The sequence below is a fragment of the Choloepus didactylus genome, chromosome 4 (genome assembly GCF_015220235.1).
Source record: "Choloepus didactylus isolate mChoDid1 chromosome 4, mChoDid1.pri, whole genome shotgun sequence".
NCBI classification, from domain to species: domain Eukaryota; kingdom Metazoa; phylum Chordata; class Mammalia; order Pilosa; family Megalonychidae; genus Choloepus; species Choloepus didactylus.
In genome coordinates, this window is record NC_051310.1 from 25466347 (window position 1) to 25492946 (window position 26600).

At 37.7% G+C, this 26600-nt stretch overlaps 1 pseudogene; it reads left to right on the forward strand.

Annotated features, from left to right (window-relative positions):
• Positions 1-15295: 15295 nt before the first annotated feature.
• On the forward strand, positions 15296-19087 carry LOC119532577 (annotated as a pseudogene).
• Positions 19088-26600: the final 7513 nt, after the last annotated feature.

Consider the following 26600-nt stretch of genomic DNA (forward strand, 5'->3'; position numbering starts at 1 on the left):
TTGCCATATACCTTAACATGTAGGCTTAAGAATAATTTTTCTTTATTTGTGTTTATCAACATGGATACATTGCATATGAGAAAAGTTCCACTGAAAATTTGATTCTAACCAAAAGATGAGAAAGTGCAATTAGATCCTTTGTTGCATTCAGTAATTATGTAAATAAGCATGAAATGTCTTTTGCCAGGTATCATGCTGGATGCCAGAGACTCCTTGGTGAATGAGACAGACATATTCCTGGATTTCATGTATATAAATGCAGAAAACAAGCTAATGAAAAAAATCCAAATTGCATAAGTGCTAAATTAAAAATGAATTTGCATGCAATAGCAAAGAATAATCTCAGGAAATTTAGGTTTTACTAGAAACTATGGTCCATGAAGGCAGGGATTCCATGTGTCTTGTGTACCATTATATCTCTAGTGCCTAGCAATGTGTTTGGTCCACAGTAGCACTCAGTTAATATTTTGCCATTTTTCTAGTTTGTTAATGCTACCATTATGCAAAATACCAGAAATAGATTGGCTTTTATAAAGGGGATTTATTTGGTTAGAAATTTACAGTTCCAAGGCCAAAAAAGTGTCCAAACTAAGGCATCAACAAGAGGATACCTTCAGTGAAGGAAGGCCAGTGGCATCTGGAACACCTCTGTCAGCTGGGAAGGCATGTGGCTGGCATCTGCTGGTCCTTTGCTCTTGGGTTGTGTTTCAAAATGGCTTTCTCCAAAATGTTTCTGGGCTTGTCTCTCTTAGCTTCTTCAACTCCTGTGCATCTAAGCATTGGGTTCCTCTCTTAGCTTCTCCAGAGCAAACTCTGGGCTAATATCTCCAAACCTCTCCAAGCATCTCTAAGGGTCAGCTCCCAAACTGTCTCTCCAAAAGTCTCTCTCAGCTGCTCTGAGCTCCTTCTATCTGTGAGCTCTCTTATAGGACTCCAGTGATTTAGTTAAGACCCACCCTGAATGGGCAGGGTCCATATCTCCATGGAAATAATTTAATCAAACATTTCCACCTTAATTGACAGACTAATAAATCTGCCCCCGCAAGACTGCATTAAAGAATAAAGGTTTTGTGGGGGACATAATAGATTCAAACCAGCACAGACCTGAATGAATGAATGATGTAATTTTCTATACTGGCAATGGATATTCTCTCTAAGGACATCAATAACATATAGACTTAAAGGATGAGGAGGAGCCCACCATGAGAAGAATGAAAAGAACTGTTTGATGAAGATGGTAGAGTAGGTACAACGACCAAAGTAAGAGTCTCCTTGAAACTCAAAGTGGAGCAATGTGGCTTGAGCAGGATTATAAATGGAGGCTATGGCAGGAGTTACATTGGAGGGGTAAGCAGAGCCCACTTCTATGTAGTAATGTTGGCCATGGCAAATATAGATTTTTTAATTGAAAGTCATTAAAAGGGAATAAATTGCTAAAAAAAAAAGGCTTCTCCCATTTAAAAACATGTGAGATTTTCTTAATGGAATATAAGAGTGTCATCACATGCCTTGAACTACAATCCAATGTGAACATTCCTTGCAACCCAAATTTGTGAACTTCTTTGATTTGGATAACACAGGTTGAAAGTATGAGTTTGGATAAAGAGACATAAAACATTATTTGAATTATTATTTTTTTTTTCTGACTTTGAAATAAAATCTCAGATAGCAAAGATTACATGTATAAGTATATTCAAACCTGGTTGATTCCTGAACTTAGAAAGGGAAAGCTGGATGCCAAATCTTTGAATAGCAAGGGATATATGAATGTAAATTAGACATAAAACATTTCATCAAGGAAGACTGTTTTGTTTTTCATTGTATTGTCATTGAGTCAGGCATCGTTTCATGTATTTCATAATTCAAAACAACAGTCTAGGGTGGTGAAAACAATTACATCCTAAGAGAACACAAAAAAAGTTACATTTTGAAAGCATAGAGGAAAGAATAATAAATTGGACATACCAAATGAAAATCTTCACAGAGAAGGAGATAATTGGACTTTGGCTTAAAAGAATGAATAGATCTTCATCAGGTATGGACATACCAATCAGAGGGAAACTCAAACTATCACACAGAACAGAGGTTGCCAAGTGGTGGCTTTTGGGCCAGATCTTGCTGCAGTTTTTTGTTGCTGTTGTTGTTTGTTTGTTTTAAAGAATTGGAGTTTATATGCTCCAGTTAACCACAAGCCCTAACTCATCTTATTATATTATACCATTTCAGCTTTATGCATTTACTTTAAATCCTGGGCACTGTTACCACCTGGATTTAACTGCTGAAGAGGAACTGAAAGAAAAAGGGAATAGAAATGGTTATGTTTTAAATTATGTCCCCAAAATTCATATGCTTGAGTCCTAATTCCTGGGGTCCTGTGAGTATGACCTTATTTGGAAATAGGGTCTTTGAGATATGGTTAGTTAAGATGAAGTCAAACTGGTATTTTTTATGTTTGGTATATAAACCGGGATCCATATAAGAAAAGGAGAAGAGAGACAGACAGAAGCAGGGTGGGGGGGGGGGGATGCCATGTGAAGAGGGAGGCAGAGCATGAGGTGCTGCAGCTGCAAGCCAAGGAGCACCAAGGCTGTTGACAAACTCCAGAAGGTAGGAAGTGGCAAGGAAGGAATCTCCCCTCCAGGTTTCCACGGGAGCATGATGCTTTGACACCTTGAGTTTGGACCTCTAGCCTCCAGAAATGAGACAATAAATTTCTGTTGTGTTAAGTCACCAAATTTGTGATACTTTTTTAGAACATATATAGAAAACTAAGAAATCTTTCAAATGCAAAGTCCATATACTATCTAAGTAAAAACTGCAGTTCTTAAACATCTTTTTAATTTAAATTACAACCTTGGATTGTTTTGTAAGTAAACTTTTATTGAGACACAGCCATGCACATTCACTTACATGTCATCAATGGTTACTTTCATGCTATAATGGAAGAGACTATATGATCCACAAAGCCTATGAGATTTACTGTCTTGCCCTTTAAGAAACAAGTTTGCTAATCCCTGGTTTAAATAAAAGAATAATTTAACGATTTGTATTTACGTTGGATGTCATCACAACAATATACACTATGTACTTTGTCTTAGTTACACCTGCAGAAATCCTTTAGCCTATCCCTTGTCCATAGATGCCCTGCATGAATCCAGAAGCATAAATGGAATCCATTTTCTGATTTACCAATGGCCCCGGCATTAGCATAATACTCCAATCCACTTTCATCCTGTTTAGTGAAATATGAAGCATCATTATATACATGATTAAGTTATCCATCTGTCATTTTAAAGTAATATCCTTGCAAAGAAGGATAAAAAAGTAAGTATCTGCAGCTTAGTATAAATAAGAATATTCAATTTTAAATTAAGTAAAAAGTAATAGTAAGATTATAGCATGAAGTCAAAATAGATTTGTAGAATACCCTAATACACTTCTTGACCTTGATTATATCTCCTGCAAAAACTGATAAGCAGAAGGAAAGAGCAAATAAATCCTGTTATCGTCATTCCAACTTCATTTTCAGTGTCTGTCTGTCTATTCATTTGGCTTTTAATATAAAGTACAGGCACATATTTTAAAGCAACCCACAACATGATTAATAAGGGCACCACAGTAAAGAAACGTAAAACCGCCCTGTCTCCTTCATCTGTTCTTCTGGTGCAGTGATTAACCTTTGAGTTTATGAGTATTTTTGCACTTGCTTCAGACAAAGTATTTTATGAGTTCTTCCCTCCCAGGCAACTTGGATTAAACTTATCAGGCCCAGGGAGATAGTGACCCATAATGGCTGTTCCCTTTGAAATCATAATCTGCTTCTTTGTTACATTGTCTGCACAAACCAGATGAAAACATCAAGTCAGAGACAAGACAATGTGCTAAGGTCACATTCTACACTCATATACATCATTCATGCTTAATTGATTTGCAGCCCCACCTAAAGACAGATTGCCATACATTATAAAGACTGAGAATATGAAAAGTTCATTTTTGCTCCCTATTAATTCCCATTTGGAATAGCTCCTGACTTTACAAAACTTCTTGGCAGCACACTCACTGGTGACTGATCACTTCTTTTCTATGTAGAAATAGGGCAGAAACAAGAAGATTAATCTTTCAGTAAATGCCTGATGAAATAGCTGTATGTTGGGATATCTCCAACTCCCAGTACCGTACCACCCTCCAAAAATAGCAAAGTCAAAAATGACAGACCGCCAACATCCTGAGATTCTACAGACATCTCATTTTTAAAGGGGCCCTTGACTCATTTTCAGAGCTGGAATCCTGTTCATGATGCAGGAATAGGGGTTAATTTCTGTTTCCACATCCTGACAGTTTACGTCTCCATGCGTGTCAGGAAAACCCATCATCCTGCTACCTCTCTCAAACCTGGGTTTTCACTCTGGGATCACAGTCAATTTGATTGGAGATAGCTCAGGATTTCTTCATTAAAGAGTAGGCCATTTTGATGATTAACAGTCCTTGTTTATCTTCAGTTTGGGTAATGACATCCAACAGGAGAAGGGCAAAAATTAGGAAAGAGGGTGTGTTTTCTTTCCATGGAACGCTATCATAATCTGTGCTTTCTAATGAAGTAGTAGTCCAGGAAAAAGGAAATATTGGTAAATGGATCGGGTGAGTCAAGTCTAGATGAGATGTAAAGAAAAGTATTCTCAAAAATGACTATAGTTTTGAAAACAAAACAAAACAAAACATAAAGATACATGCTGTATCTTCAGGAGTATCTTCTGTTGGGAAAACAAAGCAAACTACTTCATACCCACATCTCCATCTCCTCCTGAACTTAAGTCTTTTCTGCCCAACTCCTACTTGATGCAGATCTCATCTCAATCTTTACATATCCAAAACTGAAATTTGTTCCTCTCCCACAAACCTACTCTTTCCATAGTCTTTACATCTCATTTTATGGCAATTCCTTGTTTCTAGTTTCCAACGTCAAAACCTTGGGAATAATTGTTCCTTTCTTTTTCTTGAGACACCACATCCAATCTGTATCTCATATCCCATGAGAATTACATTTGAAATATAAAAAAGAAATTCTGCAACTTCTTACTATCTCTAAGACTACAATCCTCTTCCAATGGACTATGTTTTCTTGCTCAATTTATTGCAATAGCTTTCAAATTGACGTACTTCTACTCTTAAGTGCCTTTAGTCTACTCTTAATGTTGCAGCTAAAATGATCCTATTAATGACTAGACCAGATTCTACTGCCTGCCTTTTCAACACCTTCTGATTGTTCTTCATCTCACTCAATGAAAAAGCCAAAGCCTTTACAATCACATATGAAGGCTTACATGATTTGACCTTTGTTCTTCTCTGACACATATCCTACTACCAACTACATATCTCCCTCTTCTTCAAACATGCCAGGCATGCTTCAGTTGTAAGGCAATTACACATGTTTTTCTCTCTGCCTGGAAGACTTGCCCCTTAGAGATCTGCATGATATGTGCTTCCTCATTTTATTAATTACTTTTTTTTATTTTTGTTTGCTGCTTTGTCCCCTGACCTAGAATAGTGACCAATTCACAGTAGACTCAATAAATATTTTTGAGTGAATGAATAGAAATATTATTCGTCCTCCATGTGGTCCCAGTCCTGATTTTGAGCCGTGCAGAAAAAGGAAAAAGAGACAGATGTTTGCAACTTAATACAAACTATGTTCAATTCTGAGCACAACACACTCATGGTGTTTCAGAGTCCAAGTTTCAATATATGATGCACATTTGAGGAGAAGACTCCTCTCCATCTCTTTCAGACCCAGCAATTTATCTGGCAACCCTCATGAGTGGTACTATTTTGAAAATGACACTTTTGATGGACAGTGACCATAATGAGCTTTTCTAATTTACATTTTAGAACAGAGAACATGAATCAGCAGGAAAAAGGAAAAAGAACAACGAAAAGAGGAAACTGTGTTAGCACAAGTGAAACCCAGTTTGGAAGTATCGGAAATAATTGTGGACATTTTGAGGGCAGTTTATTTCCCAATATAGTCTATGGGGACCATTCCAGAGTTTGACAATAGGCCCTGAGTGTGCTCTTATTTTGTAGACATGAGAAGATGACGCAGTAATATTTGATTTACACCTTATATAAACACACTGAAATGCCATTCATCTTTAATAAAGACTAAAGATCTTTGTTGAATACACAAGTGTTATCACCTGCTCTACCCCTGGAACTTCTTGGAGGCAGGAAAGCTGCCCTAAGGCTGGCACCATGCCCTTGCGAGTGAATTTTCTTCCAGTGAATTTTCAAATTTGCCTGAATGAGTTGGAAAATTAGCCCCCTCTTTAACAGCACTTGTTTGGCTCATTATTTGAAGGATATAGGTTTTTATAGGAATAAATTTTAGAATTAAATTCCAGAACCAATGAACATTCATTTTACAAAGAATTTACAATAATGTACTAAGAATTGCTTTACAGCCTCCTTTCTCTGAACAGTTTCTCCCCTGAATTTAACAAAATTATTAAAACAAAATCCCAATCATTTGTCATACCTCATTTTATAAGGTTATCTCTAATTATGATTTTTTTTTCCTCCCTGTAGAATCTTTTGACCATTTCTGTAGAATTGGTGGTCTTGAACTTATGGGTATCTCTGTTAACATCAACTATATACATAGTTGTGGTTTTTTATAACCTTCTTATGCCCAGTGGGCTATAATGTCTTTATGGACAAGGCACCATTCACTTTTTTTGTATACCAAATGCTTTTTGCAGTGAGATGCACTTGGTAGTTGTTTGTTTGAAAGTTATAGGCTTTTTGAAAATTAAAAAAAAAAAAAAATTATTTGAATTGTTTTAACTTGTTCCTTAGTGCAAGAAGTTGTTGCAGAATATGTTAATATGGTATGAACTCACAAGTTCAAACAAGTTCAAGAAATTTAATGTGTGTGGGTTTTGTTCAGTTGGAACATCATCCATATTTAAAATAAAAGTCAGTACTATTACAAGTTGTAAATTTCCTCTTAATAGCAATTTTGCATTTATTTGATGTTGATTCAAATAATAATTCTGCATGTAAAGGAGAAATTTTTTTTAAAGAATCTGATTGACTTTACTAAATAGGGAGCTTGAGAGAATCAGGAAGACCCAGATATCTTCTTAGAAGAAAATATTTGTTTAATCCAGAGTTACATCTTTTGGTAAGAAGGATGTCTTCAAAACTAAATTTATTTTCTCTAAAGTACATTTTAAAAAAAAAAACAAAACATATTTTGTTAGATAACAGCCTCTTGAGACCAGGGACTGCATTCTACTTATAATGGTACAAACCAGTGATCTCAGAATGAGCAGTAGGGAGAGGAATTGCTATCTCAGATCTGAATCAGTTGACACAATCAGGCTAAGAGAGAGGGGGGTCCAAGTTTACATGTATATGTCACAGGGACAACCTGCTCTATTACACTCTACCCTTTCTGAAAATGTGAACCAGATGTTCTCTACCCTTGTAGGACCAGGACTTGGTACCGAGGAGAAATCCTTGACTCTTGTTTGTATCTGCTACTAACACCTGCCTCATTACCTTTAACTCCCCCAAGAGCCTTCTATGAGGCATTCAGAGAAAAAAAAAATGTGTAAAAACAGATTATGTTTTGGAATAAGGGAATTTTCCTTTCTCCTGCCTTCCTGATGATTACAGAGATTAGATGCCCAATACCACTGTGTAAAGGCAAGAATGATTTGTACTTTGGGCAAGGATAGAACTTTTAATGCAAAAGAGAGTGGATTCATTGAGCTCAAACATTTAGATATGAGCAGTCACTGCTTCGCAGCAAGGTGTCCTGCTTTCCTCCCCACCTTGTTCACAGGAGCTGTCAGGTCAGGGAAGGGGAGAAATGAAACAAACACTTTTTCTCTTTCAATTTCCCAGCGGGGAAGCCCTGTTAAAATGCCAGCCATGCCCTGCTGCTTTCTGCATCAACAGATGGCACATGGCTGTATTCCTTGTGTTTGTTTCCCATTCAGCAAATTGCAGGTCACATCTGGTCTAGTCTCTGCTTGGTCTCAGCAGATGGGAGTTCACATACTTTATAGGTGGCTGGCTTAAAAAAATAAAGAAAAAAAGGGGGTGTGTGTGAGAGAGGAGAATAGAAATAAAAGAGAACCACAGAGAAGCCTTTAAAATGGTGACCAGGCAATCTGCACAGCTGGTATGATTTCAGTACCAACAAACCATTTAGCCAGTTCCCAGCCAACAATGAATTGAACAGAATCACTCTTAGAGATAGCTAAGCCACCAAGGACAGCAAAGAATAAGCTTCCAGATGCAGCTAAGAAGACAGACAAACAATTCAATTTACTTCCAGAGAAACTATGGCTTAAACATTTTTCCTAAGCTAATATTTACATGTAAGTTTTAGGAAAATCACTAATGATGACAGTTTTAAAATACATGTCTGGTATACTGTTCTAAATCACTCCAGCTCCTATTCAAAGGCTATTAAAAGTGACCAATACATCACTAAATGGCCATTCTGGTAAAACAGTTGACCAGAGGAAACATGGTTATGTGCTTCTGGGCAGTAAGATTGTCCCTGAGCTAAATTCTCCACATAAGGGAAACAGTTATGTTTTTAGGATGCTCATGATTATCACCAGTGTGGTTATTAAACTGGCAGGCACCAGACCAAGCACAAGAGATTCTGAGTCAGTGGCTCTAAACTATTATTCCTAGAATTTACTTCTCATAAAAAATTAGCTGGAGTGTTGGTTAAATACATAGATATAGAACCTCAGTTTCATCTTCCATGATTCTGATTCAATAACTTTGGAAAAAGAACTGATAATGTGCATTTTAAATATGTATTCCAAGTTTTTCTTATGCCAGTGAAGTTTGAGAAATACTGGCTTAGAGAAAGGGTTGGAAATCTTTCTTTTTAAAAGGTCACACAGATATTTCAGGTGTAAAGACAGATATGTAAGTGTACAACTTATAGTTGCATGTTTTGCAAAGGTGTCTAGATTGTACAGCATCAAACCTAATGTAGATATTTTATCACTGAAATATCACTTTAATCTTTTGACATCCCCAGATACCTTGAACATTTCAAAAGAGAAAACAGGAGCAGAATACCACATTTAGTAAATAAGTTACCACTGTGTAAGAAAGAGAGGGATAAGAATGTTTATTTGTATAAGAATGTAACTGCATAACAGGTACCAGGGGATGCGTTGGTTTACTCAAGTAACAATACCACATCTGGAACCGCAGCTGCAGTTGGAATCACCACAAGGTTAAGTTTACAATAATCAATTGTCTTCTTCCAAGATCCAACTGTTTTCTGCCCAGGCTAAACAGGAGAGGGGATGAATGGAGATATGGCTGAGAATCACCACCCCTGAATCCTTCAAGTTGCTGATGGTGGCATTAATCTCTGCAATACCTCCAGAAATGCGGTATTGCTTTTTTTTTTTTTTTTTGGCTCAAACTCCAAGGTTTGCTGTGAAGAAAACTGATGCTGGCTTTTTAATCTACTATTAAGCCTGACATAGCATCACTAACTTTTTTTTTTAATTCAGTTTTATTGAGATATATTCACATACCATACAATCATCCATGGTGTACAATCAGCTGTTCACAGTACATCATATAGTTGTGCATTCATCACCCAATCTATTTTTGAACATTTTCCTTACATCAGAAAGAATCAGAATAAGAATAAAAAATAAAAGTAAAAAAGAACACCCAAATCATCCTCCCCATCCCACCCTATTTTTCTTTTAGTTTTTGTCCCCATTTTTCTATTCATGCATCCATACACTGGATAAAGGAAGTGTGATCCACAAGGTTTTCACAATCACACTGTCACCCCTTGTAAGCTACATTGGTATACAATCGTCTTCAAGAGTCAAGCCTACTGGGTTGGAGTTTGGTAGTTTCAGGTATTTACTTCTAGCTATTCCAATACATTAAATCCTAAAAAGGGTTACCTATATAGTGCATAAGAATGTCCACCAGAGTGACCTCTCGACTCCATTTGAATTCTCTCAGCCACTGAAGCTTTATTTCATTTCATTTCACATCCCCCTTTTGGTCAAGATGTTCTCAATCCCACGATGCTGGGTCCAGACTCATCCCCAGGAGTCATATCCTGAGTTGCCAGGGAGATTTACACCCCCTGGGAGTCAGGTCCCATTTAGTGGAAAGGGCAGTGAGATCACTCACCAATGTGGCTTAGTTAGAGAGAGAGAGCCACATCTGAGCAACAAAGAGTCACTCAGGGGGAGACTCTTAGGCACAATTATAAACAGGTTTAGCCTCTCCTTTGCCATAACAAGCTTCATATGGGCAAGCCCCAAGACAGAGGGCTCAGCATATCAAACTGTCAGTTCCCAATGTTTGTGAGAATATCCAGGTGAGGAAGTCCATCACCTCCGCATCCTCCCCCAGCACCTCAGGGGGGGCCCAAATATAGATTTTTTTTTCTTCGCCCAAATTACTTTGGGATGTATTGCTATTTCATGCTAATCTATACAGACCTACCATGTCTCACTTCTTATTCAAAGTTCCATACAATTGTGGTGTTTGAACAACCTGACTGTAGAAGTTATATTGTTTAGAAAATATAGGTCCTATACCAAATAAACATCTCTTCCCTTGGTCTCACATGGAAGTTGAAGTTTTAACACACAGTCAGTTTCAACCTTTACCCTTTGGCCCAGTTTTCCCTAGTCTTAACCAGATCTGCTTCATTCATATCTGTAATTGAAGTCTGGGCTCTTTTTCAGCTATTTTTTTTTTTAACAGTTGCTGTATGCATTAATACTGACATTCATACCTGCCAAGCTCTAGCTCTGAGTTTCAGGTGTCACAAAGACACCCAATGTTTCCGGAAACCAATCAGGTTATACACAAAGGGATCAACATCTCAGACTTTGGAGATAGTCATTACAATTCAGGAGTAGATTTGGCTGCTGTAAGAGCTTACAATCTGCGGACCATTATGATAATCATTTCCCTGTTAGGCTGGGCTCTAAGATTCAATTCTGAGTTTACACATTGTAGTTAGTCCATGTTGGTAAGGCATTATAGTGTTTGCCTTTTTTTCTGGCATACTTCACTCAAAATGCTTTCTACAGGATCCATTCATCTCGTTGAGTATCTCACAAATTCACTCCTTCTTGTAGTTGCTCAATATTCCATTATATGCACACACCACAGTTCACCATTCTATTCCTCAGTCAGTGTACCCTTAGGTCAGCTCCACCCACTGCAAATCATGAATACTGCCAATGAGGTATTGCTTGTGATTTATTATTTTTCTAGGTAGAGGCAGTCCTAGTGGCTTCCACCTGGCCTTTCTTACAATGATAGCCCTCACTCCACAAGTGAGGGAACCATTGTGGGGATTCAGCAGTTGCTGAGTATGTCTATTCTAATTATGCCTTCTGGAACTGGGGGAAAAAAATCACAGAATGGGTCTGGGGACCCACTGGACTCACAGTAAGATGGACCTGAGCTAAAACTCCACTGATCACCTGACTTCCCTAAGCTCCTACTCTGACTGGAGGACCAGAATGACATTTTGGGCCTCCTGGAATTAATGTCACTTCTGAGCCAGTGTCTAATAATACCTGAAAATCTGATCATTTCTTTTTCCCCAGTGTACAGTTACCCTGGTAAAAGGCTGCAGGTATCTTTGGGGAAAGCTGGGAGGAAGATTAATAGTATAATTTTTGGCAATGTTACAGGGTCCTTCCCCAAGGAGACCCAGCATTCCCTTCGTTCAAGGGGCTCTGGGTCTGTAAACTGTCTCAAATCTGGGAATTTATTAAGGGGCCATGACTCTCTGTTTTTGTAATTCAAGTTAGACTTTTGTTCACTTGACCTGGAACTCTTCTGCTTATAAACACTGATAAGAATTTAGTAGACAGTCCCTCTATTTTACTTCTAGGAACCCCATGATCTACTAGCCAACCCCATAGGTCTGTGTGAGTCAGAATATTTTGACTGCTGTGTTGAGTCTGTTGTCCATTGTGGTAGCCACACCCACCTTATCTTTGTTACGTGCTGTCACTTGACTTCTGCCAATCTGGGATCCTATCATCCTTATTGTGTCTAAAGATCCAAGTTCAGTGACAGCAGTTCCAACAGTAATATCTGACCTACAGAGAAGAGTAACCACAGAGCTCTTCAGGAAAGATGGAGTTAGTCTTATAAATTTATTCCTCACAGTCCTGGTAAAAGGTGTATTCTCTGGACATTCCTGGGGTGAGTGAGCAGGCCTCACATGATAAATCCACTCTAACATTCCACTTTTTCTAAGCCTTTGGATCCCCTCATCTATGTTATACCAGGGCAGTTCTAGCATTTTGACTTCTGGCAATGTAGGCCACTTTTCAGTCCATTCTTCAGACAATCTAAACAAACTATTAGAGCCCTTTCTAATACCTCAAGCTTCAACATTGAATACAGAATTTCTGCTTAGTGGGTCCATATCAATAAATTCAGCCTGATCCAACTTTATGTTCCTTCCACCATTATCCCAAATCCTTAATATCCATTTCCACACATATTCTCCTCATTTCTGTCTATATAAATCGGAAAAAAAATCATGCAGTTCTTTTGGAGTGTAGCTCACCACCTCATGGGTCATATTTTGTACTTCACCTTTCAGGGCCTGTTGGGACTTCAGACTGGTGAGAGCTCTAGAAGGAAAGAGGGGTGGTAGGGATGGATTATGAGAAGAATTACAAGTGTCTTGCAAGCCAACTCCCTCAGGATGTTTCATTGCAGTTTCATCTTATGAAGCAGGGTTAATTTCTTCAGACAGAGGAGTCATGGCTGTTTCCTCAGGAGAGGTGGTTATGGGTTTATCAGGCACAGCAGGATTAATCTCTTCAAGTGGAGGTTGTATGGCAGATTCCTCAAGGCAGACAATCACAGGTTTATCTGACAAAGACAGGTTTATCTAACAAAGAATCTAGGGTGTCAGTGTCCTCACCACCGTAACTATTAACCCATATTTACCCATTCCAATTTTCAGGATCCCATTCCTTTCCATTCAATTCCCTCAATTTAATAGCAAATGCCCTGCAAGATTGGGAATTTAATTTATTATGTATTCAATCACTGGCACAATGGGACTCTGGGTCTTGTATTTAGAAATCTCCAGTCTGTGGTTACACAAAATAAGATTTTATAGAAACTTTCCCAACTTTCTGCATCCTTCATTTGAGGTGTAAGTTGGGAATTTGAAGTCTTGAGCACATCCCTTTCTTTTATAACTGTATCCAGTGTATTTAGTAACAACCAGCCAACATCATTATACCTTTTAACCCCACAAAACTCTGTTAAGGTATAAAAACACTCTCACTCAGAACCTTACCTCCTTTACACATTTGAGTAGCCATTTCCAGTAGTGATATTTTGTGTATCTCTATTGCCAACACATTCCATGGACTACCAGTGTCATCTAGATTGTTGGAAATAGAATCATTAGTGCTTTTGAAACTAATCAGATTAGAGAACCACTTCCCAAATCCCAAGAACCAATTCAGAAATCTCATCTTTAAGATTCTGTTTCTGAAGAACCACTCCCAGTACCAAAGCATTAGTGTTCTCTATGAAACAGAACCAAGAGGATATATATATATATATATATATATATATATATATCCTATAATATATCCTATATATGCCATATATATACTATATATATATATATATTGCCTTCATTGTACTGGATGAGACCTCTTTCACTGAAGGCAATCTCCTCACTTGGTTGATTGATTGTAGATGTTACCATCCATATATGAAATCAACTTAACTGATGACTGAAATCCATGAAACACCCTCACAGTGACAATTGGGCCAGTGTTGGCTTAGCCATACAACTGGACACTGCAACCTGACCAAGTTGACACAAGAGCTTAGCCATCACAGTCTGTGTCTAGATTCATTTTTTGAATGTGGTTTCTGGTTTTACCGGCACTGTTCTTTGTAAATCCTATCCTTTCTCCACTGAATTGACTATCCTTCTTTGTCAAAGAGAACTTGACTATTTTGGGGGGGTCTATTCTGGGATTTCTAGTCTGTTCCATATTTTCTATTCTTTTACTGATACCACAGTTTTTATCACTGTGGTTTCATAAAGTCTTGAAGTCCCCCAACTTCAGTATTTTTCAGTATTGTGTTAGCTATTATATTTTTGTTTTGTTTTGTTTTAATCTTTTCATATAAACTATAGAATGAATTTGTCAATATCCACAGAAGAGATTGCTTAGATTTTGAATGAGATTGCAATTAATCTGTAGAATAAATTAAAAACAATTGGCAATTTAACAATATTGAATTTGCTAATCTTAGATCTTTTTTGATTTCTTGCATCAGAGTTTTGTAGTTTCTCCACATTAGACTTATACCTAAGTATTTGTGATGATTTTGAGGTTTTATGGACCCCAGAAAAGATCACTTTCTTAAAGCTAATCTGTTCCTGCAGGTATAAACCTACTGTGGGTGGGTCCTCTGGAATTAGGTTATTTCACTTGGCTCTTAATTCTGTTATTGGAGTCCTTTACAAGAATGAAAAACAGAGAGAAAGCCATAGAAGACAGAAAGAAAAGACACAGAAGCTGAGAAAGAAAGCCACAGAGAAGTCAGAAGCTGAGAGCAACAAAAACCGGGAGAGAAGGGAGAGACCAGAAGACACTACCATGTGTCTTGCCATGTGGGAAAGGAACTGAGGATTGCCTTCAGCTTGTCTTCAGGAAGAAGGTATCGTCTTGATGATGCCTTGATGTGGACATTTTCATGGCCTTAGAACTGTAAGCTTATAAACTAATAAATCTCCATTGTAAAAGCCAGTCCATTTATAGTATATTGCACTTTGGCAGTCAAGCTGATAAAAACAGTAATTTGGGGGACCCCAATGTAATTATTTTTAAGTTTCAAATTCCAATTATTCTTTTGTCTCCCTCTCTGAGTTTGGCTCCCCCATTTTTCACCCTTTGAATCCCCTCCTCCCCAACTGCCTTTTCCCTACTCCCACAACCCCAGCCCTGGGCCCTGGGGAAACATCCCTAGAGAAGACCTTACCCTCAAAAGCATACTACATGGGGCAGTAGTTGCCAAGTTATAGTGGAGTGGCTGTGGGCTGGGCCACGGGTAGGTGGAAAAAAGCACCCTCCTGACTGTAGCCTGTACCAGACTTATTTCTTATATTTGATGCCATTCCAGCGCTGGACTCATGGAGGTTGAGCATTAACTCAGGAGTCCTTGTAGAGGCTACCGTACTGTATTGAAGAAGACGTCTAACAGTAATACCACTCAAGAGACTCTGGAAATAATGAATCAGAGGAAAAACTGGTGGAAGAATCTGTAAACAAAAACAAGTATATATCTAAAATTCTAAGTGAGGAAGAAATTGAGAAAGAGGGTGCCTGGGTTTGCTAAAGCTGCTGGAATGCACTATAACAGGAATGGGTTGGCTTTCAAAATGGGGATTTATTAACTTACAATTTATAGTTCTTAGGCCATGAAAACGTCCAACTCAAGACATCAACAGGATGATACCTGGACGCTGAAGGAGGCTGCTGGCATCCAGGACACCTCTGTCACATGGGGAGGTACACGGACGGCATCTGCTGGTCCTTCACTCCTGGTTTTCATTGCTTTCAGCTTCTGGCTTCATGGCTTCCTCTCTGTTTTTCTGTGGGTCCTCTCTTAGCTTCTCTGGAGGTTTTCTCTGTGACCTTCTCTTAATTGCATCTCTCTCTGCTTGTGTATGAGTTTTATCTTCTTAAAAAGGCCTCTAGCAAGAGGATTAAGACCCACTCAGAATGAGGTTGGTAACATCTCAATGGAAATAACTTAATCAAAAGGTCCCACCCACAATAGGTCAACACCCACAGGAATGGATTAAAAGAACATGATCTTTTTTGGGGAACATGCAACCTCCAAACTACCACAGAGGGTGAAGACACAGTTTGTGTCAGAAGACACTGCATTATGAGTTCATTTTTGACAAGAGAAAGACACCCAACCATGGCCATGTCAGGAAATGAGCCAACTCTAATTCCAAGCTAAAGTTTGTGTACAGCCTGGCAGTAGGTGGGGAGTCCTCTCCCCCAATTTGCTGATTGGCCACTATAAATCCAGCATATGATTCAGTTGCACATCAGTTGCCCTTCTGACAAGGAAGAGGAGAAGTCTACAAAGGACATCTCAAAAAAGGAAGACAAGGACACAAACAAAGGAAAGATCTCATGAAAGATGCTGCCCAGAGACTCCAACCAAGAATATATGAACTCCGCTGGAATAGGCCTACATAAATTCTTATAAATATGCTGAAAAAAGAATCCAAGGGACAGAACAATGCACCTAAATTAGAACATGAGATTCTGGAATTTATTAATGACAACAATAACCAGTTCAATAAGTTCCCTCAAATGACCTCATATCACCGGATGCTATTACATGGGGCAGCTGCCTATTTTGGGATGGACCACAATGTTATCAAACTGAAAAAGCTGTCATCATCAACAAAACTAGTAACACAAGACTCCCTGGACAGAGGTTCTCAGAACAAAGGATGAGAAGAATACAGGATTTCAACAGAGAACCATTCTAAAGAAAGAAGATGCCATTATGGATGGAGTTGATAACCAGATCAGAGTTCCATTGCAGGATGGAAGGATGAGAAAGTCAATAGAAGAGAAGAGAGAATATTTACCCAAGAGACTGGCCAGATGTACATATAAATGACATTGGGGGAACCACGAGAGGCAGAGCCTTCCCTCCAGCAGCCTCCAGAGCAGCACAGACAGCAAACTCAAATCCCTGAAGCCATAGCCCTGGAGCAGTACAGACTCTGATGGTTCTGTCCAGAGCATGTGGTCCCTTGTCACTAAAGCTAGCAGCATCAGTGGAATCTCTATCCTCACCCAGGGCAATAGCATTGGGAATGGTAAAGGTGAGTGCAGGAAGGACCCCTAGGCCAGGTGTGGTGCTAGGTGCCCCAGAAGTGTGCAACCAGGCCACCTTATCCCAGTCTGTCTGGGGCCTTCTCCCTTGCTTCCTGCTCTTCCACCCACACCTCAGCAACAGCCACCCTTGAATAATCACATGATCTCACAGGCAGATGACCTCAGCAAACCCTTTGGACAAATGAGCCTTGGTTGCCAAGGTTCTGCTGAAAAAGCTGACCCACCCTCAGCTCTCATCCAGCCCCCACATCTCCTTCAGTACCTTCAGCAGATTAGCTTCATCATGGCTTCTTTGGAACAGCCCCTCCACACCTCCAACTATTCCACCCCTAGCCATGCACCACTTACTTAGCAAGTCCTTCCACCCCAGGACTACATGCAGCCCCCTCAACAGATCCAGGTTTTTTACTATCCTCCTGGACAGTATCCTAACTCCAAATAGCAATAGCAACCTCTCTCACCATCTGGCCTACAGCTTCCAGCATGGTCAAAATGTGGTCTGGCCTTGTTCTGGTTTGCTAATGCTGCTGTTATACAAAATACCAGAAATGGATTGCTTTTTATAAAGGGGGTTTATTTGGTTACAAAGTTACAGTCTTAAGGCCACAAAGTGTCCAAGGTAAGGCACTTCACTGAAGGATAGCTGATGGTATCAGAAATCCTCTGTTAGCTCAGAAGGCACATGGCTGGTGTCTGCTTGCTCCCAGGTTGCATTTCCAAATGGTGTTCTCCAGAATGTCTCTGTGTCAGCTTCTTGGGGCAGTCTCTGGGCTAGTACCTCCAAAGTGTCAGCAAAACTCTGCTTTCAACGGCCATCTTCAAAATATCTCTGTAAGCTGCAGCTCTGCTGAGATCCTTACTTTGTGAGCTTTTATAGGGCTCCAGTGAACTAATTAAGGCCCATGCTGAATGGGCAGGGCCACACCTCCATGGAATTTATCTAATCAAAGTTATCACCTACAGTTGGGTGGGTCACATCTCCATGAAAACAACCTAATTCAAAGGTTCTAACCTAATCAACACTAATATGTCTTCCCCCACAAGATTGCATCAAAGAACATGGCTTTTTGTGGGGGATATAATATATACAAACCAGTACAGGCCTCCTTTCCACCAACCCATGCTGTTCCCTGCAAGCCAACTGTACAAGAGGGCCTCCCAGTGGGAGGTATACCAGTGTACTACAACATGATCCAACTGGCTCAGCAAGATAGTGCAAGCCCTTCTGTGGGGTTTCTGCAACCTCCTAGCTCTGAGTAGTACCAGATGCCTCAGTGTCCCTCTCCCTGCAGTTCACCACAAATGCCACAGCATTACTCAGGAGTGTCACCTTTAGGACCCTGTGTGGTGCTCATGCAGTTGAATGTCCCTAATGGGCCACAAGCCCACAGAAACCACCCATAGTCCAGTGGAGTCACTATAAATATTACAGCAAGGACAGTGGGGACAGAAGTCTGGGGACCTGTATAGTCTTGACAGTAGCCCCCAGGCTAACACACAGATGAACAGCAGTCTTGTCACCAGTGCCCAGCACCCTGTCCTGTCACCAACCTTAGCAACATCTGCAATAGGACTCAGTCCTCTACCTGTCCTCACACAATGCCCTTAGCTTGGGGGTTCAGCACAGGGTGATGGGTAGTACTGTCTCCTGGGCCAGCTATTATAGTACAATCTGTCCATCTTCCCTTCCTTTCTCCATGGCCAGTCAGCTTACACAGTACACCGGGGACAGAGTGGAGTGAAGGGTGGTAACTGGGGCAAGAGACCTGGGGACAGCAGATGTTGTTCTGGGGCAGGTCCTAGAGGTGACAGATGTCCCTGAGGGCAACACCCAACTGAGGCCAACAAACTCTTCTCTCAGCTGGCCCTGTTCAGTGTGAAGATTTAGTGGCTTAAGGATGCTCAGGGGCTGCCTGGCATGGGTAGGGGCAGCAGTGGTGAATTGCCAAGAATAGCCACCATGCTGACCTTTCTGCCTTGTGGGCCATTGTGGCTGTGCCCCCAGCCTCCTGGCTGCCCAGGATGCCTCCATTCACTTCAACAAATCCATGAGTCACTTCAAATTTTGAGTGGCCAAAAAGAACCATTCCCTGAAGATCCTGGAGTGAGCCAACTCCCAGTAAGTAGAGGAGGGAAAGTGGCTTGCACAGTGAGGTCAGGGTGAAGGGGGGCCATGGGATCCAGACAGACCACTGATAAAGGCAGAAAATAGGGAGATGGATGCTGAAGTGAAGCCTAAGACAGAGGAATGAAGATGCTTCCCTTTCCTTCCCATCTTCTATCATTTTTTATCTCTTCTCCTAGCATAAAATTAATTTCTTTCATATTTTTTTGGCCAGGTAGAATTGGGAGGGTCCCACCCTCCCCTATTGGGTTTCCTTGCTATCCTAAACACCCTTTTCTTTTTTGGTCTTTATGAATATATTTATTTGGATAGAATTAAGAAAAACAAAAAATGATTTCCCCTTGCTCTTACATCCCTCATCTTGTCTCCTCAAACCCCACAGAGTTAAAACTTTGGACCCTTCATAACCCAGAACACTTATATATTGTTTGAAGTTTATGCCGCAGTAACAGACCCAGTATTTAATTGCATGTACAGATGTTTGCTGGGCATATTCACTATATATTTTATTTAATCTGTTTTTTTGTTTGCATGTGGGGTGGTTATTTAGGGGGAAGGTGGTTTTGTTTCAAAATACTAAAAAAATCTGTCAAAAATTGCAATTATTCATTGCTAGTATGTAGAAAGTAATCAACTTTTATAAATCTACTTTATCCCACTTCCTTGATATATTTTATTATTAATTCCAGGAGCTTTTGCTGATTTGCAGGGATATTCTACGTACAACAATAAGCCATCTACTAATGGAGTTTTATTTTCTTCCTCCCCAGTATATACACATTTTATTTCCTTTTATTGACTTATTGAACTAGCTATGACTTCTAATACAGTGTTGAATAGGCATAATGAGAGAGGACATCATTGTCTTGTTCCCAATATTTAAAATGTCCTGACTCTTACCAATAAGTGTGATGTTAACTGTAGGTGAAAGTTTAGATATTCTTTGTCAAGATGAGGATGTTTTCCTGCATTCCTGGTTTGCCACAGGTTTTTTCAAGAATGGATGTTGGATTTTGTCAAATGCTTTCTCTGCATCAGTTCTGATTGTATGAATTTTCTTCTTTAGCCTGTTGATGTGGTGGATTCCATTTTTAAAATATGTTAAACAATCCTTGCATACTTGGAATAAATCCCGTTTGATCATGATGTATAATTTTTTTATACATTGTTGGATTCAACTTGCAAATATTTTGTTGAAGACTTTTGCATCTATGTTCATGAGAGTTATTGGTCTGTGTTTTTCTTTCTTATAATGCCTTTAAATAGTTATGCTATTATTGTAATGCTAGACCCAACAAAGAATGAGTCAGGAGTGTTTCCTATGCTTTTATTTTCTGGAAACGATTGTATAGACTTGGTATCATGTCTTCCTTAAACGTTTGGCAGAATTCCCCAGTGAAACCATTCAAACTTGATGCTTTTCTTTACTGGAAAATTATTTATTCTTTCAGTTTCTTTAATAGATGTAGGCGTATTAAGATTATCTAATGTTCTTTTGTGCGTTTAGGTAGTATATGCATTTCAAGGAATTGAACTATTTAATTGAAGCTATAAAATTTGTGACATACAAATGGAAAAGGTCGAAACTGACTTGTGTTTTAAAACTTCAACTTCCATGTGAGACCAAGGGAAGAGATGTTTATTTGGTGCAGGATCTATATTTTCTAAACAATTTAACTTCTACAGTCAGTTTGTTCAAACACCATAATTCCATGGAACTTTGAATAGGAAGTGAGATATGGTAGGTCTGTATAGGTTAGAGTGAAATAGCGACATATCCCAAAGTAATTTGGGTGGAGAAAATTATATATATATATATATATATATATATATATATATATATATATATATATATATATAAATATACATATATATATATATGTATACGCAGGGCCCCCCTGAGGAGCTGGAGGAAAATGCAGAAATGTTGGACTTCCTCACCTGGATTGTTGCTGATGCTCTCACAAACACTGAAGACTGGTGGTTTGATGTGCTGAGCCCTCTATCGTGAGACTTGCCCTTATGAGGCTCCTAACTGCGAAGGAGAGGCTAAACCTGCTTATAATTGTGCCTAAGAGTCTCCCCTGCACCATGAACAGTTGACTGCACATCACGGATGATTGTAGAGTATGCGAATATATCTCAATAAAACTGAATTTAATTAAAGAACCAAATACATTGCAAATTTGAAAACTAATCAGTAATTTTAAAAGGTTAAGAATAATTAAAAGTATGGCTAAACAACAGGATTAAAATTAGTTCATAGATTCATTGATGAATGTATGTATTCTACCATGAGCTAACTTTCTTTGTTAATTCTACATCCATTTTTAATTTTAATGATTAATAATTACTAAAAATGTATTTTATTATACAAATAAAAGGAAATGGATTAGATTTTGTTATAACAAATATTGTGGCATAGAGTTTTTCATAGTATTCCTTTTACATCTTTTTGCAGTCCAAGGGATCAATAGTGAGTATCCCTTTTTCATTTGTGTTATAGAAATTCGGGGCCTTCTCTCTTTTATATTTGTATCTGGGATATAGGTTTATCCAGTTTATTGATCTTCTCAAAGAGCAACTGATTTTCTGGATCGTTTTCCTATTACTAATTTCATTGATTTCTGCTATAATTAATATTTCTTTTCTTTTGCTTCTTATAGAAACTCCCTTCTTTCTCCAGTTTATTAGGATAGAAGCTTAGATAATTGATATTTCATTTTCTTGTGTTCTAATATATGCATTTAATGCTGAAAATATTCCTCTAAACACTGCTTTCTGGTCATCTCATTTTTTATTTATTTTTTCTTGTTTTCTTTTAGTTCAATTTTTTAAATTTCTTGAGCTCTCTTCTTAGATTGATGTGCTGTTGAGTAGTATGCTGTTTAATCTCCAAATATGTGGTTATTTTATGGATACCTTTCTATTATTCATTATTCCTTTTAATTGATGAAGGTATGACCCATAATGTGATATATCTTTGTGAATATTCCATGTGTAAAAAATGTGTATTCTGATGTTGTTTGATAATGTATTCTTAAATATCAGTTAGAACAAGTTGATTGACGGTGCTGTTCCAATCAACCATATCCTTACTGTTTTTCTGCCTAATTAATATATCAATTACTGAAAGAGTGATCTCCAACTGTAATAGTGGATTTGTCTGTTTAAGTTCTTTGAGTTTTTTCCTTACATATTTTGACACACTGATGTTGGTTGTATGCATGTTTAACTCCTTTAAAGGAGTTGTGTCTTCTTTGAGAGTTGTCTGATTCATGATTATGTAACGTCCCTCTTTATCTCTAATAATTTTCCTTGTTCTGAAGTCTGCTCTGCCTGAAATTAGTGTAGCTACTCTAACTTTTCTTTCTTGTTGTAAGTATGCAAGTGAAGACCTCCAGGCTGTTTATATGTTGGAGGTGAAACTGAGCCCTGTAGTTTTAACTGCATGGTTTTGCATAGTACAGTGATTTTTATGAACACATGAGATTCCTATAGCAGAACTGATTATATTTGTTTTAAAAATGCACTGAAGATATAAGGAATAAAGTAATAAAATGGGATATTTACAGACAATGAGAAATGGGATTGGTGCATTTAGGTTGTAAGAATTTTTCATGAAAACCTTTTTATAGTTTTCAATTTTGAATCATATGATTGTATCATATACTCAAAAATGCAATTTAAAATTAAAATTTACTGTTGATTTGTATTTTCTGCTTTTTTGAGAGGTTTGGAAGGAGATTTGACCAAACACAGTATGCAGGGGAACTTAAATCCAAGCCCTTATGACTGAGGCAGAGACTAGTGATTTTCCACCACAATCTGTCTTCCTCCTAGGCACTGGATTGTACTAAGTTTACCAGCCTCCCTTATAATATAGGATAGCCATGGAAATAATCTTTCAATAATAAAATTAGATGGGGTGAAATGTGCAAATGATGTTTTATAATACTCTCACAGGTTCAGTCTCTTACCAGTGTGGTAACAGTTCTTTGAGGTTGTTTTCGAAATTTTCTGCCTAGTAATTGAACAATCCAGCATTTATAAACTTTGGTTTCCTACTTCCTGTCCAGCATAAATAAATCAGACTAATACTGACTACACATGGGTTATAGTATAGATTAACAGAAAGAAAAAAATCAACATATTATAAGACAAAAGAAGTACAGCTTATTTTTGGTGATTCTATTGAATACATAGAAGTATAGAATTTAGGGGAGGGGAATTTAAACACCCATTGATAGAAATATCTTTGAATAAAGATTTCCTATTTCATTGGAATACTCCCTCAAAGAACAACTGTAACAAAAGTCATCTTTAACACCAAGCAAAAATACAGCTATTTTTAGTCTCAAATAAAAAGGGAGACTTTTTGTCAAAGCTTGCCTTCAAAAAAAAAAAAGAGCAATTGAAAAGAGTTAACTGCAAATGAATCCAGACAAAGAAAACAGTTCTAAAAAATGAAATGAACTGCTTTTTGTAACTAAGCTGAAAGTCTTCAGGAGATTGTTCCCCAAAATTTCAGAACTTGGATTAGTAATGTATTGTTACTGGTGAAAACTTCTTTCGTTCTTTATGTCTTCTTATTGGTGTAGACACTTCACATACGATTTTCAAAATAAGTGTCCTTAAGTGTTCATTATTCCCTTACCATATTCAAAGGTATCATTTAATTCAGCACATGCATTTTTTATTAAAATATTTTTCTCTCTAAGGAATTAGAAATTAAGCAATATAAAAAAAAACTTTCAAATATAAAGAATTTTTAAAATGTGTTAAATAATACCCTATCCTATAATCTGTAATTTCTTGGGTGTTCAATAAATGATGAAATTATGAATTACTACTAAGATTACTCTTTTTATTCAACCACTCACTCTTTTAATGTTATTTTGAGTTAAAAAAAAAAAAAGCAAGTATATGCATGCCAACTCAGTTGGAGATATATTTCTCTCTCAGACAAAAACAGAGATTAAGAGACTCTAAATAAGAAAAATGCTCTAAAAAATAACAAAGCCAAATAACTAATTTTGCAGAGAATGACTCCGAAGCTCTTTTGGAAAAAAAAAAAATGATAATGTTTTTTGTTCCAGCTTCACTTTGAAACAAAAAAGGACAAGAAGTAAATGTATCTTTTTTGATCCTATTGCTCTGATTATATTTAATGGACAATTCCAGTTACTTTTTGTCTGGCAGAGAATAAATAAGGAATACAGAGTACACACTTTCAGCTTGCCAATTTTCTCTCTTCGAATGCTGATGTCCCATTGTTTTCTTATAAAAGAAAATGATATCCTAATCTATAATTTTAGTCTTGATCAATTCACTGAAATTCAGATTTATGTATCCTAATGGTTATTTGGCTATCCAGAACAATATCAAACATAATTTGCACAAGAGAGAATACACCCTGTTTCTAACAAATCATGATCTTTTCCTGGACTTCCCACTCACAGTTGAGGAGATTATTTTTCTAGTCACCAAAGACAGAAATAGAGATGTTAGTTTTGTTCTATCCCTGTCTTTCAATTCTTACTTTTACTCAATTGTAGAACATTTTCAATATGTATTCAAGTTCATTTTTTCTTTTATCATTCTGTTACAAATATTTTATTTGAAGAACTGGCAATCTCCCTTACACCACAGCCATAAAATCCTAATTTCCACACTTCCACCCTTTCCAAATTCACATTTATGCCTCAAACTCTTGCCATGTTTCACTTCCTAGAAGTGTATCCTCAGTTTGTCTCTTTTTTGATATAAAGTTCCTTAATGACTTCCCTTTTCCTAACATAGGCTAATATCTGAACTTCTGAAAGTGACCCACATCATTTGCCTCAGTCTGTGTCTCCAGACTCATCTTTTATCAGTTGCATCTTGTACTTCAACCTCCAAAGATGCAGTATTGCCTATACTTTCCTTACACACATTGTGATATTTTCTTCCATGGTGAATCTAGTCAATCTGTTTCCTAACTGGAATATGCTTCCTCTCCATTTTTGCTGACTCCCTTTGAGCCAATTCTTAACAATTAGCTCAGTATCCATCTCTTCAGGCAGACTCTTCTGAGGTAAACTCAACAGATCAGATGGGTCCTCAGTTCTTTTTAATAGCATCCTGTGTTGCAGCTCTTAGAGCACAGTCATGCTGCTTTAAGAGCAGTGGACATTAAAGCAGCCTATATTCCTATTGTTTCATACAATGAAAGAATTAACTAGAATGTAATAAATTAGTAGTGTTGATAGTAATATATTGAAAGTTGATAAAGTGAAAATTCCAAAAATGACATGATTAGCATTATTTGATCAAGTATAAAATGCTTTAATTTTGTTTTTAAAGGATTCATCCTTCTTTCTCATTTCCAAATAAAACAAAGGTCATTAAAATAAATATAATCCTAGTAATGACAAACATACTTAGTATTCAAATTTTGGCTTTTAATATCATCTTCCAATAACAGGTACCAGAGTTCCTTAAAGAAATGGCTGATTCTAGGACTTGGCATAAAGTATGCCAGATGGGTCTGGATGATCTTATAGTGCCAAAAACTAAGGAAGTACTCTAAAAAGAGAAAAAAAAAGAAAAAAAAGAAAGAAAAGATGAGGGGAAATCAAAGGGACACAGAAGCCAAATGAAAGAGCTCCCGATGGCTAAAACTGGAGATACCTGAGCAATTGAAAAAGTATAGAATTAGATTATTATAAACTAATATGAAATAAATATCTGTGATTCCATAATGATATAAATAAATGGTTTAATAAATAAATAAATGGGAAAAAAGAGCCAAACCTCCCATGCAGAAAAATTCCAAATAATTTTCTTAGATACAGCAGCCTCAAACTCTCAACTCCTTAAGTATAGGCTGTACACAATGACTTCCTTCTACAGAATGGAAAATGTGTGTGGACAGTTTGGGGCAGAGTAAAATTACAGGGGAAAAATCAGACAGACACTACCTCAGCCAAGAGATCAAGGTCAATGTCAACAGTCACAAATCACATTGTATCATATACCCTTGATATGATGTGATGGAAATGACAATTTACCTTTGTCTCTTTCAAAAACCCATAACCCACATCTAATCTGAGAAAAAACATCAGATGAATTCTAATAAATGAACATCCTGACCAGAAGTCCTCAAAATCATCAACATAAAAACACTGAAAGTCTGAGAAACTGCCACAGGCAAGAGGACCCTAAGGAGACATAACACATAAATACAGTGTGGTATCTTGGATGGTATCCTGGAACAGAGATAGGAAATATGAAAGAAACATAGACCTTAGCTCATGATAATGTATCAAGACTGGTTCATTAATTGTGACAAATGTATCATACTAATGTAAGGTGTTAATAATAAGGTGAAATTGGTATTGGGTATATTGGAAGGATCTGTCCTATTTCCTCAAGTTTTATGCAGATCCAAACATTCTAAAAAGTAAAGTCTATTTAAATATATAAATAAGCATAAGATATGTTTTATGGTTGCATTTTGTGTTTATTCA